The sequence below is a fragment of the Rhinolophus sinicus genome, chromosome 14 (genome assembly GCF_057876585.1).
Source record: "Rhinolophus sinicus isolate RSI-liver-muscle chromosome 14, RSI-T2T, whole genome shotgun sequence".
Taxonomy (NCBI): Eukaryota; Metazoa; Chordata; class Mammalia; order Chiroptera; family Rhinolophidae; genus Rhinolophus; species Rhinolophus sinicus.
The window spans coordinates 69,559,133-69,579,395 of NC_142514.1; the positions used below are offsets into that span (position 1 = coordinate 69,559,133).

At 40.9% G+C, this 20,263-nt stretch overlaps 1 protein-coding gene across 1 annotated transcript in view; it reads right to left on the reverse strand.

The window, feature by feature from the left end:
* The window catches only part of TGFBR3 (transforming growth factor beta receptor 3), a 185,900-nt gene extending 180,789 nt beyond the window's left edge, over nucleotides 1–5,111 (reverse strand). Inside the window, exon 1 of the mRNA XM_019753067.3 lies at nucleotides 4,805–5,111. The gene's annotated coding sequence lies outside the window, so the exon portion shown is untranslated. The remainder of the gene's footprint in view (nucleotides 1–4,804) is intronic.
* Between the last annotated feature and the right edge of the window lie 15,152 nt (nucleotides 5,112–20,263).

Genomic DNA, 20,263 nt, shown 5'->3' on the forward strand with positions numbered 1-20,263 from the left:
TAGCAGGAAAATGAATTATGAGCTTGGAAGGACAGACAAGCAGGTGCTTCTTCCTTCTGCAAACAGCACCCAACTCTGAAGTCCTCTTTTCCCTCCCCGCCCCCCCCCCCAGTCCAGTGTCCAAGAGGTAGGGAGCGTATATGTTTCTTTATTATCATCATTTTTCTTAAAGTGAAGATAGAGCTAACATTTGAGACTTAATTCTAAATTATTATTGTAGCAACAATTTAACATTAAATCCTAAAAATAAACATTGCTAGGCTGTGCTATCACTTAGTCTTCTTCCCAAACTTGAAGAAGCTTTCATCACAAACACTATCTTAAGCAGGAGATATCCAGGCGTGGTTCTGGGGCCCATGTTTCAGACCTTAACGGACAATCACAATTTTAAATATGGTCTCCATCCCTTACAGATATACCCATAATTGTTAGCCTATAAGTCTTGATGTTTGGCTTGGAAAAGTGAAGAACGAAAAATGTAGAACAAGGTCCAAATAAGAGTGGCCCCACACTAAATTTTTATGAATGTTGCTTCAAACACTTAATATTGCACACATCTTGGTTAAGAGATAAAAATCATTACTCTTTCTCTAAGAGAAGGAAGAATGCTTGGAAATCTGTGCTAAATCTGTGCAAGGACTTTGTAAACAGAGAAAATAAAGCTCAATGTCAGTTAGCAAACAAGTGTGCTATTTCAAAAGATACAAAACAAGAAAATGTAGAAGTGGACAGAGCCTAAGAAATGGACCCAGCTCCTTTTTATAAGGCCCTTTCAAGATATGTTGATTTATTTCAGCTTGACTAGAATCTGAACAAACTAGCAATAGCTTATGTTTTATGAAATGCTACATTCCAAGTGTTACTCTGAAGATGTGGAACCAGAGAAATACTGCCATTGGATGTTGTTGCAGTAATACTTGAGTAACCCACAAACTAGCCTTTCACAAATTATAGTTAGCCTTTAATAATTTCAGCCCTCACTGAAATTATTAAAGGCTAACTATAATTTGTGAAAGGCTAGCTTTTCATATAACCTAAATTCACTCTTTTTCATTCCTAATTAACTGCCCATGTTCCTAGAGGCAATTCAAGATTACTTTTAAATTAAAGATCCCTAAAAACACTTACCTAACTTGAGTAACGCAAATATCAAAAAGTAGTTAAAGTTTTTTAAGTTTTAAAATGTCAAAAGAAGTTTAAAATATAAAGAAAATGCTCCAGCAAACAGCGATAACGTCATTTTTTAAACTATTAAAAAGAGAAAAATTGAAGACTGGCCTCATTAATTAACAAACCTGACAATTATAATTAGTTTTTGCCCAATAGTAATGAAAACAAGGGCAAAAAAAACCACACATGCACACACACATTTTCAAAGTGGATTATCAAGAACGAGGGTAATTCAAAATGACCACAGAGCAAATTCATCCAGGAAAAATATTACAGCAATGTTAATACTTACCAGTCATCCTCTAAATTCTAACTGTTACGCCTGCTAAGCTTGAAATGTATAGTCAGAACTTTTCACAGATTTATGATCCCAGGAAATTGGTCATCACTTAGGTACTAAAGATGTCAGTAATGATCACCTTCTTAGTACAAAAGGGACATTAGAGTCCTTTGGCCCTGGGCGCTTAGGCCCAGATTCTGCTCTCTGCAAAGCCAGCAGACACCTGATTTTTACAAGATACAACCAAGTTTGCCTACAAAAGGGAAAGATTAATTCCTTTGAGCCTTAAAAAGAATGGGACAATACTTGCCTTTAAGCAAACCAATTCTGTCAATCTATAAAGCCTTTCCATGACAAAGCCTTAGGAAGCCTTAAGACATCTTGGCCCCCTGCTATCAGAGGATTAAAAGAGGACAACTAATTTGCTGAACTCCGAGACCAGGAACCGTAAGCCTATTAGGGAGTTGGGGGTTGATAAATGTTTGCCCAATGAATAAACAAGAGATGCCAGCACGGAAGACTAAATTAGATCCTAACTAGACTACTATTCTAAAGTGTAAGTGTAATATTGTGCTTTAGAAACAAGGGACTAAATTTGCCCCTAACTTTGATAAAGGAAATAAAGTTAAGTCAATACTACCTGATACACAGAAACAAGAAAGGAAACTGGCCTACAAAACTGCAGGCTAAGATTGAAAACCTTTGTAAAAGTCAGTTTGTTTTTCCAAATATGTTCATTCTTAAGTATCATTTATATTATATTTACAAGCAGGAGTGTCTATAGACACATCACACCTTAACTAGATAAATAGGATACTTCTGAACTATTACTATACAAAAATATAATCCTCTGAGGAATGCACAGTAATAGAAATGCTGTTACTCAGGATAACAATCCCTTATTTCTTGCACTTGTAAGATGTTAATGAAAAGTGATTATGACAGGATTGTGAGCGCACCAACCTCCCTGAGAATAAATGTACTATATGCAGTTTTCTACAAAAGATAAACGAGGATCATTACAAAAGGATTCACAGTGGCTCTCTCTGGACTCCCAGTTCTCCTGAATAACTTGAAATATCATTCAAAGTACACGAAACTACTTTACATACACCTCTTAAGGAAAACAAATGGAAAAAAACTACATGAGTGTGTTTAATATATAACAGTTCTTGACATATATGCAACATACAGGCCCTCTCCTCAAGGTCATTCTCATTGTCATCAGTTAAAATTAAACCCAGTTCTCCATTGTAAACTCAGAAATCAACTTGGTTATTTTGCTAAATTCACAACTTTCTCCACTTGTGAAGTGTAAGTTTAATACCCTAAAAACTGGCTCATGAGCCTAATAGACATCAATGCTCCCCCTGTTGGCTAATATTCAAAATAACAATGAATTCCCCAGGGGTTGCCTTTGAAGTGCTGGGGTTCAAAAGTAAGTTGGTGACTTCTGTATTTAAAAACATGAGCTGGATCAACAGTTGTTAAGCAAAGTTGTCATGTAATGGTCAGATTCCATCAAAACAGGAAAAATTAAAGTTGACAAATGACAAACTGAAGGGCAAAAAATATGCTGAAGCCTTGAAACACTCAACAATGCAGAATGAAAGCCAAAAGCAGAGAACACCAAGAAACAGAGCGACATCCTTTAACTGACACAATGGCATGAAGTCAATTTCATTTTAACAGCCCTTAAGGGGGTAAGAATTATTTCCCTGCCTCTTGTGCCAACCCCAAGCTGTTTCCTAAGGAAACCAAGTAACGCTGACCAACAATGTCTGGAGAATTAATAAAAAGAAATGAAGAATAAAGATCCATATTAATTAACACAATTCAGAGTTCTATATATAATTACTTGGAGCCAGTTTCCAAGGAGCTGTGATTTGGAACCACCATAAGTATATCACCTAAATTAATCACAGGTACCTTATTTGTGTTTTAAGTGATGTGCTGAACTCAAAAGGGAAGCTGAACAATGGATGAAGACGCCTAGACTGGCTGCACACAAATCTAACTGCACTTGTTGCTCTCTGCTCAGTGCCTAAGCTAACTCTGGAGTCACAACAGAAAGTTATGTAGGAGCTTGGGCAAGTCACTAACCTAGTGTCTCATCTGTAAAACCGGGCTATTAATGGTGGTTTTACCACATAGCTAGTATGAGGATTGAGAGCAATTGTGTCCGTAAGGCATTTAGGAGACTGTCTGGCCCACAGTTTGGGCTCAATAAACGTTAGTTAGGATTATTACCCAAAAGAAATTGCTAATTTCACACTGAAGTAACTGTTTGCAGCCTAAGTACCATTTCAGGAAAATTAAAAAGTCGTGGTAAATGCTTTGCTACTTGTAGAAGACTTCTCTCCTCCCAAACCTCGCTTACTTTTCTTGGAAGGGAGGTGTTCAGAAAACGCTTTATTTCCCCATCTCAGACTGTCATTCCTACCATCCTCTACCCTCTTCGCTTTTCTCCTGTCACCTCTGGGCTCAGGAAAAGCTGCACTCACACAGCAACCCTATGAGGCAAGTACTATTATTATTCCCATTTCACAGCTAAGGAAATTGAGCAATTTTCTTCTAGCTTTTTTTTTTTTTTTTTTTGTAGACCTAAGTTGTATTCTGCCAAGGTAATTCAGGCTTGACAAGCCGGTTCCCTACACTACGTGATACTGGAAAGTGGGGCAAATGCCCTAATAAGAACGAGCAAGCAGATTTCCCTAGCAACACAGATTTACAAGCTTGTTCTAACCAAATGAATAAGAGAAACCTTCAAAATAAACTGGGTAAGGCTCTTAAGTTACCCGGGGACGCGTTCTCCGCGGGGGCTCCGGGCTGCAGCGCTCCGCACCGCCCATAGAGCGAGCACCCTGAGGGCGCGGCCCGCGCAGAGCGCAGCTCCTGTCCGAGCGCGAGTCCCGGGGCCGCAGGCTCTGCACTGGCAACTGAGTGCAATTCCACATCAAACCTTTCCCAACGACGCTATCACGCGCCTAGTGGGAAGCGGCCGGCGCACCCCCGTGGGAGTCAAAAGAAACCGCGAAGAGTGCGGGCGTGGAGAAGAAATCTTCCCCATTGCAGCGCATCGCCCCAAGCGCTGCCCACCCGGGGCGGCCGCTCCCAACGCACCACCAGCCAAGGGTCCCGAATCCGCGGCGCCCGACTAAGGCCGCCCTCCCAAGCCTGGGGATCCAGGCAGTCGGATCGACCCCGGCCATGAAGCAGCCACGGAGCCGCGCGCAGCTCCAACAGGAACCGCGCAGCCTGCAGAGCCTGCGGCCGGGACCGGTGCTGGGTTAGCGGCGCACCCAGGGGCGTCCCGGCAAGGGCTGCAGTGTCGCGGGGCCGGGCGGCACGTACCTCGGGGGCGGTGTGTCAAGCGGAGATCCACCCGCTGCAAGTTGGAGGAAAGTTTCTCCGCCCAACGCTCGGCGGCAGCGAGCTCCGGCAGCTGCTGCGCTACGGCGCAACTACGCCACCCGGACCCGCCGGGGACTTTCACCTCCTGCAGGGAGCTCTGGGAATCACGCAGGGAAAGTGGCCCGGCACCAGAGCCGCCGATTCCCCTCACTCACTCACTGGGAAGAGGAAAGCGCCGCTCAGCGTCCCCGAAACCCTCGATTACCCCCATCGGGCCGACCAAGCGCACTCGCTCGCCCTCACACACACGCGGGCGGGGACAGGCAGGACGCCACAGCAATCAGCGCGCGGGGGGAAGGGCGCTCCTCCTCCGCCCGCCCCACCAAGGGCTTCGGGCCGCGGAGAAACTCCTCCTCCCGTCACCCGCCTTCTCTCTCCTCCCCTTTTTCCTCCGGGACTGATGGATGAGCCCCGAGCACTGCTTGAGCCTGTGCTTCCCTTCGGACCGAGGAGGGAGGGAGAGTAGGAGAGGAGAACGTGGGACAGCCGAGCTGCTGCATGCCCAGGTTGGGGCAGCGGGTGGGGGGACCCAGTCCTCGAGAAAGCTTGGGGTGGGGTCCTGAGTACGCGGGTGCACGCTGCAGATTTTCGGTCCCTCAAATAGGTCCTTCAAACTTTCCAGGGCTCTCAGGAATTCAGTTTTTATTTAGTTCCCTCCGTCTTGATATAAAAATTCTAAAACCTCCAGTAATCTGATCACACCCTTTGACCACTCCCTAGCACAAACCCCCTGCACACATTTATTCTGTCGCTGTTTGTTTTTCCCACCTCCAGTCCTACTTGTTATCTCAAGATGCGCTCTGATGGTGTGCACCAGCCGGGTCTCGCCTCCTCCTCCCTAACAGATGAGAGTGCATTACCCAGCTGATCCCCTGCTCGCTAGCTAAATAAATTAATACAAATAAAGGAGCTAAGTCAGCATAACTGGCGCTGCCCTAAGGTTGGCCTAATATAAACCAACCTGTCTGTGGCCGTACAACTTCCTGCATACCTGTACCTGTGAACCGTACCCTACAAGAGTTGATGAAAGCACTAATGAGAACACCACTTTAATACTCCTGTTTACACCCCGTTTTTCTATTAAAAGATAACACTTAAATCACAGGACACTTTTACCAAGAGGCTGTAAAATGACCGTGGGCTGACAGGTTTCAGAAACTGGACTTTCATTCCTGACTCTGCCCTTAGGGGACCTTAGACAAATGGTTTAAACTCTCCACATCTCTTTTGTCCTGTGTAAAAATGAGAAGCTTGAACTAGGAGACCTCTTTCAGGTCTAAAGTGTTATGGCCTTAGGCCTTTAATAAGTCGGCAAGTGGAATTGGGAAGTTGCTTATTGCTTATTATTCGGAAAGTTATTGGATTTCCTTACTTTGAGAAAAGAGGAAGTATTTCTCATCCTTTCGTTTTGTACCTACACATAAAGAATCCACTTAATTGGAGGAACTTTCACAAAGGTCAAATCATCATTGATCACCTGGATTTACTGCGAAGGCCTCCTCAAAGAACTAGTCATTCCTTACTGATATTTGTTGATCATCTACTGTGTGAGAGGCTTGAGCTAGGCCTTGGAGATACACATAGGCTCAGTGCCCTGAAGGAACAGAACAAACAGTCTAGGTGGAGTTAGCTTCAGCTTTGATATCTCTCTAGATATAAGGCGTTAGCTTTCTCACAGACTCGAATTACATAGTATTCATGCCTCAAATTGTCAAGTTTTAGTTTCAAGTGCAGACATGAACACTTGAACTGGGTGTGAATATTTAATCCTGCATTTAAATGTATCAATCATGTTAAGTAAGGCTTTCTAATTTCTAAATAAAATGGCACAGTAGAAGACGAGAGAAAAACCAAATCCTAGATAACTTAGGAGTGTCTTGTCTTCAAAGAATGATGAAGTGACTGTTCACAATGGAGCCAGGTTCTCAATAGTGTACCATGAACATGTATTGAACAATTCCTTTGTACCAAGCAGAGTCCTAAACACTCTATATGTGTAAACACATTTACTTCTCACAGCCCTATAAAGCTGTGCACAAACCTACATATAAACTGAGACCTTACATCTTGCAAAGATAGTATAGCTAATAAGTGGGAGGGCCAGGATTCAAACCAGGGCATACGTACTACAAGAGCTTTATATATTGGCAAAATGAAAGGCTTGGAGGAAGAGGTTGGTTGGTTGGAACTTTTTTTTTTTTTTGCAAAACATCTTTAAAATTCAGGCCTATTTAGTTCATTTCTGTAGAAGATATGAAAAGCACAAGAATTTATTTTGTATCAGTATTTCTAAAACTAACGTCTACAGAGACGTTTACTCTTTAAATCTTTACACTAATAATGTGATATTATTTGCAGAAATCCAGACACCTGAAGCATAAAACACAGGTTTAAATATAAACTTAAATTTTTGGTTTCCCAGCAAAGCTCTAGAAGTAAGGTTCCCCTACCTTTTATTAAGGGCAGTATTAACCGACTTCTAAGGGGATGAATCCTGTCTTTTCATTGGTTTCTTATGAATAGGACAATGTTCAAGTTACAGTTTTTGTTACTATAAGATACAAGCTTCCTTTGATCCAAGGTGGTATCTCAGTCATTTGTTCCGAATTTTTCAAAAACAATTCTAAGCAGGGGGAAGGGGGGGTAAACAACAAGGTGCACTTTATCTCACTTGTATAAAAGCTTTTGACAGAAGAGAGTCTCGGTGATTTACTGAAGCTGTGTTTCTCCCAAGGAACCACCCCTCCTATAGGTACCAACCTGCTCCTTTATGATGACTCATATTTACTGGCATGTCTCCGGATTCTCTTAATTAGCAGACAACTGAACAAATTCATAATAACCTGTTTATGCTCCTTACAGAAGCAAACACTTCAAATTTCTAAAAGAAATTCATTCTTTTTATTTTTTAACAAGTCCTCATATAGTGCTTAGCACATACTTTGCTCATTACAAATTCTAACTCATTAAATGCTTATAACAGCCCTATTATCCTCATTTTGTTACCAGGACCCCAATGTTAGAATCCATCTGCCGGCCCGCACTGGCCCAAAGAAATGCACGAGCAGGAGTTTGCAGTATAGAAAGAAAAATAGTTTAATATTGAACTGGCCAATCTGCAGACAAGGAGCTTATATTCTAAAGACCCGACTCTCTGGTGACTATGGTGTATAGGTTACAGATTAGATAGGGCAAAATCACAAGACATGGTGGGTGAGGGGGCCTGGGGCATGCTGGGAGTTGATGGGTTGTAGGTGAGGTAAGGGTGATAAATCATTTCTTCAGGTCTTGAGGAGAGTTCTGAGGTCTGCTCTCGCATCCCTTTGGTTTCATGGTAAAGTAGCCAGGGGGTCATTCCACCTTCAAGCTCAGGAGCTGAAACATAACTTAGATCAAGCTGTTATCTTTAGCCTGCTAGAGGTCTAGACCTGGTGACCATTAGTCAGGTCTGGGCTACTATCTTTTGCTGCCTCGGGTTCCTGATTATTGTTGTGGGGGGAGGAGGAGGGGGAGGCTAGGTCTGTCAGAAGTATACACATGGAGAGAGATGATTTCTAGAGCTAGGATTTAAAGCTAACTTTAATCAAAGTCATAAGGACCATGGGTTTCAGTTTTACAGATTAGAAAATGATGCACACAGAGGTTAAATAACTTGCCCAAAGTGACACAACCAGCAAGTGGTAGAGCCAGGTGCTCTGGCTCCAGAGTCTGCTCTGAACCTCTACTCTGTGCTGCTGACAGGTGAAAGGGAGCCCTCTTCCAATCATAGTCTTATTTTTTTTAAGCCCAATTCTTGAAAAGTTTCAAATGATAAAAACAAAGTTTGTGAGCCGGGCTGGTGACTCAGGTGGTTGGACCGCGGTGCTCCTAACATTGAGGTCGCCAGTTCGATTCCCACATGGACCAGTGAGCTGCGCCCTCTACAGTTAAGATTGTGAACAACAGTTCTCCCAGAGGTTGGCTGCAGCTGGAGGTTGGGGCACCCTGAGGTTGGCATAAGCTGCCATGGGCTGCTGAGTGGTGCCACGCAGGCTGTTGTGTGCTGCTACTGGCTGCCCTGTGCCACCATGAGTGGCCGATTGCCAGCATGAGCGGCTGGCAGCCAGCGTGAACGGCCGGCAGCCTGGAAGAGCTGCCGTGAGCTGCTGTGAGCTGCCGACCTGAGCAGCCGACCAACAACCGGTGACAGACTACTTGAGATCGTGGGGGCGCAAGCCTCATAATCCCAGCATGGGCCAGGAAGCTGCGTCCTACTAGACTGAGAAACAACGGCTTGAACCGGAGTGTGTGTATGTGGAGGGGGAGGTAGAAGAAAGGGGGGAAAAAACAAACAAGTTTGTTTAGGAGAACTATCCCTGCCCCCCCACCCCGCCCCTGCACCACCACATAAAAATAGATTCCTTTCATCCAGTAAAGAGGGGAGAAGAGAACCAACTTTAAAGTTTGTCTGAAACAGCCAATATCTTAGGAGCAATTGCATAACTACTCTTAAGAATGTGTGACAGAACATGAACCAAATGTTCCAAAATTGTTGTGACAGCATACTGGTCTACAAACTATAGCATATGCGCCTATTTTCTGCTCGGTTGACTGATTATTACAGACAGATTTACTACTCTATTTCTAAAATTCGCCCATAAAGATTCCAGTTCGTGCCTGTAGGTGTTTTAAATATCACCTTAATCTAAGGCCATAATCTAAAACCACATTTTATATATCTGTATCCAAGATTAGAATTTGGTTTACGCTGATAAAATTTGCAGCTGGCAAATTCCAAATTAATGAGGAAAAAATACTATCAGATGAACCTGTATGCAGAGCAGAGCCCAAAACAGACACCTGATTCAGGCCTGGGGCATTCCTCAGAGAACTTGGAAAGAAAAATCTAAAGCAAATTTCCTTACAGTAATCATGAGTTCCTGCAAACTTGTCATTTCCTGTGCACCAATGGAGGTTTCCACAATGCACCTTCAATTTCCCCCTCTGCAGGACTTCTGACAAAGCAGGAAACCTCACACAATTTCAAAGTAACAGCGAGACCCCCCCTGAATCCCTGTGGTCTTAGCTCTGGAGCGGGTGTGGCAGAGCCTCCACTCTCCCTGCCTCCGGAACAGGGATTCCAGAGGGAGGACTTCGCCCTGGCCTCCACCTCCATAGCTGCCCTGCAGAGAACTTTTGTTTTGACCTGGAGAAGAAAAAAAAAAAAAAATTGTGAACTAAACACGTTATTTTGTGTTCAGGGGAAACAGAAAAAGATGAGGAGCACCCAAGACATGTATCAATATCTGTGAATGTTACAAATCTCATTGCCTTCATATTAACAGATACAAGAAATGCTAAAACTCTACTTCTAAAAATAACCAAATTTAAAAATTATTATTGCTATTATTATCCTTTATTGAGCACTTACTCTGTGAAAGGCTTTGTTGTAAGCCTAGCCTTTTAAAATGTATTTCCCAACATATTTTGAAAATGGTTATTTCCATGCATTTGTTATAAAATTACCTGCTATAATATTTCATTAGGTCACTTAATGTTCTTTTAATCTAAGGAGAGAGAGAGTTTCTCAACTGGGTTCCAGATTCAGTTATGAATTCTATAAGAAATTTGTTTTCAGTTTGTATGTTTGTTTTAGTAATCTTAAAAAGAAATATTTTACCCTCTTTTTGGGGGGTTTGGGGGTTGGGGGAAATAAAAAACCAACAGACTTTCCCATAATAAAATATTTTAATTTCTTAAGTCAGTGTTTTTTAAAGTAGGAAACTTATTCCCAGAGGCCCCTAATTTATTTTTCTTTAAAAGGGGTACTTACATTGTAAACGTTTGAGAAATGTGCTATAAAATTTTTAATTAAAATTTCCTTTAAAGTTTCCCCAGTTTAGTCATACAATTTATGCTGCTTTCTGGAAGATGTTAGCTTCTTTCGTGTTCCAAAAACCAACCAATATTCATTGACATTTGCTAAGCCATATTAAGAGGTGAAAGATTCATACAGAGGTAACGGAAAATATAATAAAAGGATAACTAAAGAACGGAAAAGTATTATATGTTAACTATCAAATGTGACTGTAAGTGCTAGAAGGATTGAGATGATCCTTGGTCTGGGATGATTAGAGCAAGGTAAGAAGTAACATGAGGATACAGTGGATGCAGAGAACGGAAAGAACATTCTGAACAATGGCAAAGGGATACTAAGGCTTTAAAGCAGGAATGCCTCAGAAACTTGTCCCCAGAAAGAAGCTAGAATAAGAACAGATCGTTCACCTCCCCATAACAGACTATGAGGACCTTCCAGGAGCATTTCCATCAGTCTCCATAAGAAGTCCAAGCCTTCTAAGTCATTGCTTATCACCAGAACACTTACCACGATATGGCTCTGAACGTCCCCTACCCTAATTCAATCTTTCTCAACCTTCCAAACCCTTCCAGTTTGCACTCTGGAATTTATGACAAATTAACCATAAAATCCCTTGTAATATTCCCCCTCTGGAAAATTCTGGCCTCTCAGTTCCTTGACTTTCTCCCCTCCAGCTCCCTGTTTCTCTGCCCTACTTCGGTCTCCTAGTGCCGTGATTATGTCCAGGTTGTTTTCATTAGCAATAACTGTTCCACCTCCCAAATCTCAATTTCAAGCATTCCTCTCTGATCACCAATCTGTTGTTCCAACTCATTCCCTCTAGTATCTTGATTCCAGCAATTCTTTGGCCCCACCAGGGTCTCTAATCCATTGTCCCTATGGCTTTTTCACAATGACTGACCACTATAAATGTATGACCACAATCCTCAGGAGGCTCTTAGCACTGCTCAACAATCCTACTATCAGCTCACTCTCTTCTTCTCCAAGAAGTTTATTTTACTTCTCTTCTGCTTCTAATCTGGCTTTCCACCCACCAACGTGTACATACACATGCACATAAACGATTCAGTAATTTCTATGCTCAGTGCACATTAGTGAATAAAACCTGGCCCCTCCTTAGAGCAAGCTTCCTATGTAAGTTTATATGTTTATATTAGACTACAAGTATTACAGGGCAGGGACCATGGCTATCTTAGTCAACACTGTATTCCAGGCTCCTAGCAGAATGTCTTGCATCTAACAGGTATCCCATAAACATTGAATTAATGGATGGCTTCATTCCAGAGATGATACTCACAGTTGAGAGACTGAAGAGAATAGTGATTTTGCAACAACAATAGAAGGAGATGCACCTCTAGAGGCTCAGCAGGACACTGACCCACAAACTTTGGACATTATGCAGGCCAGGACTTGGGAGGCAGCAGAATACATCACACCTGGAAGAGTTGTCACCAATTTGTCCGGGCAGCATGAATGAAGCCTGACCTGGAAGCCAGAGCTTCTAGCATGAGGAAGGGGCTCCCTTATCTCAGCCAGTTAAAATAGAGTAGATAAATGAAGACCCCAGGCTGGAGCAAATCAACATGCTGACTAAAGTTAGTTGAAAAGAGAGAGTCATGTAACACTAAGAGCGGGAATAATGTGTAATGTCTTACATATCACCCTTATTTTGTACTACGTTGATAGAGACAAAAATCATATCCAAACTACTATTATTGCTGGAAAATGCTGGCCATCTTGAAATGCTAAAGGCACTGATACTAAAGGAAAAAGAAATAGATCTTAAAAGGTTTTTGGCTACTCCCCAAGTGTGAGAAAAAGGAAGGAAGCATTCATTAACTTAAACAGTCTCCTCCCTTCCCACTCACCTTTTCCCTTTGAGAAAGGACAACATAGTTCCTTTTTTGCCTCTGGTCCTCTACACTACCCGGTCCCACTAGCATCACCTTCAGTTTTCTCGATAGAATGTGAAAATAACTTCAACTCTGTTTTAAGCATCAAGCAAACCAATTTTTCAGGCCTATTTAAAAAACAAAAGCTTCATAAGCACTCTATATGGCATTTTATTTCTCATTTCTTTCACTTCTCTTTTCACTTCACCAAATTTTCCAATGCTTTTGCTTAAATGAAATTTTACTAAATTTAAGTGCATAAGCAAAAGATATACATTTGTAGAGTCTGTGCACATAAGTAAAAATAAACATATACATTAGTACATTTTATAGATTTTTATTCTTCATATGAATTATTTTCTAGTCTTTCATTGTGCCACATAGCTTCAAAACTTCACTGAGTATTCTTTCAAATTTTCTCAAGGCTGAAATTTTTCAAACTACAAAGTTTGGTGAGAAGAAAACGTCACTGGGAATGCTGAACGGTAACTTCACATTTGACCTGGGATAGTCTCAGGTTTCATTATGTTGGATAGAAATCCCTTTCAGCAATTTTTTTTCCAGAGAGCTAAGTGGTATGTATCTTTAAAAAAAAAAAAAAAAAAAAAAAAAAAAAAAAAAAGACAAACTGAAGCTCCCAAAGTGGTTCTTCAGATATTTGACTTTTTTTTAAATAACTCCAAGTTCAACTCAGCTGGAATTTTGAGTGTCGCCTGAGTGCACTTGTATCCTTGCCTGGTTGCTTTTCTCTTTCCTGTATTTTTTACTAACTGGTATTTCAGCTTTGAGATTCTCTTTCAGAGAATGGTCTTTTCAATAGAATTTTGCAGCTCCACTGTTTTTATAGGTCTTATATGTACTGTCAAACTAGCCCACTAGGATAACGGCATTTAGGTATTTATGTGGTCATGTGCAACATCAGCAAATTAGGGGGCAACATACAACTTGACTTGGGAAAGAGGTATATTTGTTGGAAAGAGCGATATGCCTGAAAAGCATATTTTAAAAGGCTTTGTTATTTTTAGGAAAACCTCATGTAGAAACACTAGAAAAGCATCATGTCCCAAGGGCTTTGATGTGGCACAGTTCTGGTTACAGCATATTTTCTTTGTATATATTGGGTTCATTAAGCTCAAACCAACCTCATAATTACATGACTGTGACAAGATTAACTGAATGGACAACCCAAAAGTCCTGAAGGTCATCTGAGGGGCCTCTACCCAATAATACTTTTTCTCCTCAGTTATTTTTAGTCTGGCTTGATGAGACTGTGCCCATGCAGCAAGGCAGAGGATTATGTATGTTTCGCTCCAAGACTTGTTTATCACTATTGTGGGTGCTGAAATGTGCACAACTTTCCAAACCTAGGTCAAAAGGAGAAGATTGATTCCCCCCCAAAAAAGAAGAGATCTTGTTTACAAGAAATTTTCAAAATACAGAAAAATGCAAAGAATCTAACAAACACCCATGTGGCAACACCCAGAACTGATAATTGTTAATATTTTGACAAATTCTTTGTCTTTCTATATAAGAAATAAAACATTACAGATAAAAAACTAAAGCCCACATGACCTCCTCCTCAATTCCAGTCCAGACCAATTACCCTCTCGGACTCTTGAGAGGAAACCACTTTCATGAATTTAATGTATATCTTTCCAAGGTGTTTTGTTATACTTTTACAAATACATATATGTGTGTGTGTTTGTACATACACTATATATATGTATATATATACACATATATATGTATATAGAGATAGTAATGCTTTATAATGTGAATGTATGTGTTCATTTTAAATGTTACATAAGTAGCACATAATTTACAACTTGTTTTTTTCATTCAACATTATGATTTTTAATCCATCTGTGTTATATATGCGTATGGAGTTGGTTCATTTCTCTTAGCTGCTAGACTATATTCCACAGTATTAATATAACATTTAAAATTAATCAGTCCCCATTTCAATTGTTTTTACTGTCATGCAGGGTCTCAGCTCCCGCTCCCCGCACAAGAACGCAGGATGTGGCAGAAATGGAAACATTTTGCTGCCAGCACCCACATGCTTGAAAGCAGGGGAATGGCAGCAATGGACTTGGCCCTGGAGGATCAAAAGCCCCCACTGTCGGTGGTTGGGCCTGATAGCTCCATGGGGGGCTGGTTTGACCCATGATTTGCAAGTGACGCCAGGGGTGGTAGCTGAGTGGCCACCGCAAGTGACTTTGGTATACGGAGGTTCCGATGCCAGGACAACTTTGCAAGGAACCTATGTGCTCTCACTATGGCCTATTATGGGATCCCTTGTTCTGTTACATGTTGAAACTATGCAAAGGACCCCAAGAACTGCCATAAAGGTCTGGTACCACAAACTGGGAAAGGTGCCAGTGTCAGTGACCCTCCTTTCCCAGGACAAAAAGCTGGCATGTAACCTCCCAGATGGAAGGGATTTGCCATTATTGGTTCCTAAGACTACTATTTCTTTCTGCCCATAGGTGCCTGTAGGCTAATACGGCACAGGGCTCCTCATGGAAGACACTTGTCATGTAGATTGTGAGGCCAGACCCTGAGGGGTGGAGTGTGGGGACAGAGCCCCAGAGAGCAGTTTCCAGGCTCTCAGCCTCAAGTGGAAAGGTGCTGGCTCGGGTAGTAGATGGCCATCAGCTGTTAAGCGTTAGCCATTAGGCACTGATATAACTGCTGTGGCTACGCTGCGCAGGGGTGGGGGGTTGGTTGGTTGGTTGGTTGGTTGGTTGGTTGGTTGGTTGGTTGGCAGAGAAGCAGAAGGCAGATTGCCAATCGTGTGGCTCCTGCTTCCTGTGTCTCCAACCCACCTGCCAACGAGAGTATAATGGTATGAACCCCCTATCTATGGCTCCATTGGTGTTCCTTTTTGGCCTCACCATATCCTGTGTTCTTGTGCAGGGAGCAGGATCAGAGTCCCTGAATGACACTACTTTCTATTATTACAAACAATGTTTCAATGATCAAGAGACTTGTACAGTCTCCCAGTTCACACGTGCAACAATTTCTCTATCGTAATGCAGGGACTCAGCTCCCACTCCCCACACAAGAAAGCAGAATATGGTGAGGCCAAAAAGGAACACCAATGGAGCCATAGATAGGAGAGTCACACCACTATATTCTCATTGGCAGCTGGGTTGGAGATACAAGAAGCAGGATCCACACGATCCTTCTCTGCCAACCAGCCAACCAACCAACCAACCAACCAACCAACCAACCAACCAACCAACCAACCAAAGTAGCCACGGCAGTTATATTAGTGGCTAATGGCTAACTGGTAACAGCTGATGGCCAACCAGCCACAGCAGATGGCCATCATGGCCATCTAATAACCGAGCCAGCACCTTTCCATGTGAGGCCAAGAGCCTGGAAACTGCTCTCTGGGACTCTGTCCCCATATCTATTCTGTAGATATGTATGACTAGAAGTGGAATTGTTGGATTAAAGGGTATAAACAATTAAAATTTTACAGATATTGTCAATATGTTCTCCATAGCAGTCTTATTAATTTAGATTCCCTCCAATGGAACAAGCCATCTACTTGTCCAAATCCTCACCAAATTGATACTGTTAGACTTTCCAGGTTTTTTTAATCTGAAGAGTGATTTGCTTTGCCTTGATTCCTCCTAAAGTGGAACATGCTTTCATGTTTGTTAAGCACTCAGTTTTCCTCCTCAGTGATGCATGTTCAGTTCCTAGACAGAGAAAATCTTAAAAGAAATTTTAGCACAATTATCAAAAAGCAATCATACTAAAACTTTGACATATAGTTAATATTTAAACTGGTATCTTAATTTTTTTTTCATTTTTGTGCACCATGGGAAATAAGCTGTTTTAATTTTTCTTACTACAAGCAATAATATGCTTCCTAAATATGATAGCAAAACAAATATCTTCAGTGCTTGACCCAATGTTTGGCAAATAATAAGTACTCAATAAATACCTGCTGAAGGAATAAATAAAGAGAGCAGGGTAAGAGGTGATTTCAGAAGGGGAATTTCAGAAATAGTGCTCTACTAAAGATTAAACTATACAGTAAAAAAGAGTTAAAAATACAGTCAATACTTTTTCTCCTAATCACATCATCTCTTGTAATGACTTAGATGATGATTCTACTTTTCAGGTTCAAAATCAAATGCCTCTAGTGCTAATGTGTTAACCAAAGGTGACTTTTATCAGGGACTTACATCAAAGGTCTATAACAAGGCTTCCCTCCCTCCCTGTATTGTTGTGTCCTGGTTTTTACTTTAAGTAAAACAAAAATCATTAACTGAGTGTAATTCTAGCAACCCTGAGTTTTCAGCTGAAAAATGAACACATGGCAAGACATCTTAAACTGTCAAGAAACTGCTTCGACTCTCTTATTGCTGGGTTGGTTGAATTTTGTGTGCAGATACTTGTTGTAGTTGTTTTTTCTTTTCAGATTCCAAAATATACTCCTAGAGATCACTCTCCATTCGTATTAAGCTTAATTATTCAAATCTATTTTTTTAGCTATTAAATGGGCCATTTGTAAGCTGACTATCATCACTTTAGTAACAGTAGCATTTAAAATCTCTAGTAAGGAGAATTCAAAATATGCCAACTGTAATGTCCTAATGCAGTACCTAGTTTTTTCTTATAAAACAAAACAGAAAAGTATCCCATATAAGAAACTCCACACCTTGACCATTTTCACCTTGCAATATGTATTCTTGACTCACTCTTCTGTTGACACCCATGCAAAATCGATAAGGTGGTCCACGTTTGGAAACAGGTGCTCTCTGTTTGGAAAATTGTTGGGGGTTACAGGTAAGCTGAGGCATCATATAGCTTTACAGTATCTCAAAATAACAAATACTAAAACTGCTACTGCCCTTCTCTCTGGTTATTTCCCCAGTGGTACTTACAGTGAAAGGAATGGGCTTCACAGCAAACTCAAAAGACATGAAAGAAAGTTACTGTCTTAAGGAAAGCAGCTGACAAAAATATCACGCCTTTTATGATATAGGGCAGCATTCTCACACTGGTGTGCCAAGGACTACTTCCTTGGTCAAATGGGATTAAGAAAAACATATTAATATATAACATGAATATTAATTCATACAGTAAATCCTCAATGTCGTCCTCGGTTTTGGAATGGAAACAAAACAGCGTATAAGGAAACCAATCTTACCATAGGCTTGAATTGAATTCCTAGGACATTTCATCAACATTGTAACAAAATGACATTGAACGAAACGATGTTATTCCAGGACCTGCTGTACATTAACGTGAATATCAACATATTAAACATTAAATAATAACATCTAATATTTAATATTGGCATAGTAACATTAATATTAACATAGAAGAGACTTTGAGAAGGCTTTTTAAGCCTACCTTTTCCAAACGCTTTTTGACCCCAGAACCCTTTTTAAAAATGTAATACCCATAGGACTAATGTTCTACAGAACACACTTTGGGAAACTATGATATAGGATAAAAACATGATTTATTATTTGATTTAAACAATGCATTTCATCCGTGTATTTCATCACCAAATATTTCCTTTGCTGATGACTGATAGCTACTAAAATGAGGTTTCAGAATGGTGTCCCTGACTCACATGTTCAGAGAAAGAGTTCTGGACCAAATTTCAGGCCCTTTTCTCCACATATGTCACCCTCTCCCCCCCTACAAATGGCCTTGGTTTCAGTCCTTACAAAGTGATAAGACACTCTCTGACCTGAAACCTCACCCCCATCTCCACCTTGAGTCAAGCCCTGGATACGAGGACCACCACACTTCTGACCCTCGTAGTCTGAGCCAAATATCTAAGCTGTTTCGCCTCAGCTCCAGTGAGAAGATGAGAAACGGTATCATACACTACTTGTCTTTTAGTGACTGGCTTATTTCACTTAGCATAATGTCCTTAGGTCCATTTATGTTACAGTATGTCACAAGATTTCCTTCTTTTTTAAGGCCAAATAAGATTCCACTTGTTTGTACATACCACATTTTGTTTATTCATTCATTTACTGGTGAACATTTGAATTGCTTCCACCTCTTGGCTATTGTGAATAATATCGCATTAACATGGGTGTGCAACTACCTCTTTGAGATCCTACTTTCAATACTTTTGGATACATACCCGGAAGTGGGATTGCTGGATCATATGGTATTTCTATTTTTCATTTTTTGATTCAATAAAAAATATTTATACTGTTTTCTATAGCAACTGCACCATTTTACATTCCCACCAACAGTGCACAAGGGTTCCAATTACTCCACATCGTTACATTTCTTTTCTGAGTTGCGTTTTTGTGTTTTGGATAGTCATATGTAGCTTTTATTAAGTGTGTTTTTATTGGTTCTAATTCTATGGAAAATATGTAATAACTCTTCATTAATCCAAATACTTGATTATCTGGAACACATACAAATGGTCTCTAAAGAAAAATAAGTGGTTTCTCCAGCATAAAAGGAAAGCACAGTAAGAAACAATATCTACAAATACACAATTAAGGGAAACTATATCTCCAAATCAAAATAAAACAATTTAATTATTTTTGCAACTGCTTGATCTTTTATATGATCAAAATGACAAGGATTTAAATCTGTTTTTACTCAGCTATTTGTTTAAATAATGGCATTGTACATTTAAACATTATAAACACTATCGTATACTGCATTATAATGTTTAAAGATATTAAGCTGACGTTTTCAACTGTTCTTGAAATTTTATTAAAACAAACATACCAGAATGAGTGGTATGTGTTCCCCGACACTCAAGGGATTTCTAGGAAGTTTTCCTATTAATATTAGAAGGGTCTATTAATTTATAATAACGTTAGTGCTTTAAACTTACAAAGTACTAGCATGCGTGTTATTTTATTTAATCTTCCCAACATCCTTAAGAGCTGAATATTATTGAAACTGGAGGCCAAACGAGTCCAGGGTTCGTGCTGTCTGCGCTGCTCAGCCAACAGACCGACACAGGAGTTGGGTCATAGAATAAGCCCAACACAGGAGTTGGGTTATATTATCAGAGCACCGGTGGTGTGAAAAGGCAGTAGATTAACACCTCCAAGAACTGCCCTAACATTCTCAGAACCAGCCTGGGATATTTAAGGGGAAATCTGGGCATTCCTCCGGGGGTCTGCATGGAGGCTTCCCTCTGGCGATGTGGCTCACCAATTTGCTCATCAACCTAGGAGCAGTGATGACAGTAACCTGGAAGGAATGCTAGGCTATAGAGATTGTGATCAGTAAGCATGGGGTATTGGGATCATAAGCAAGCATAAGTTTCAGGGTAATTATCCAAAGCAAGGAACTGGGACAGAGGATATTCCAAACTCAGGAACTGGGACAGGGGCCATTCCAAGCTCAAATCGCAGGGAGGGGGTTGAACACTTGTTAAGCTCTAGGGCAGGGAGAGGCGAGGCAAGGGACATTGTGAGGCCTCTTTTGTGGGAGTCCCAACTGGGCCCTGTAACATTATTATTGAAAAACTGAAATGCAAACAATCTGCCCAAAGATATATATTTAAGAAGTGGTCAGCCAAAAGTCAAAGCAAGGTACTCTCTCTCCAAATCCCTACTTCTTTTCACTCCTCCATTAGAAAACATAATTCTATTTGAATTAGTTTAGTTTTGAAGGAATTTTTTTTAC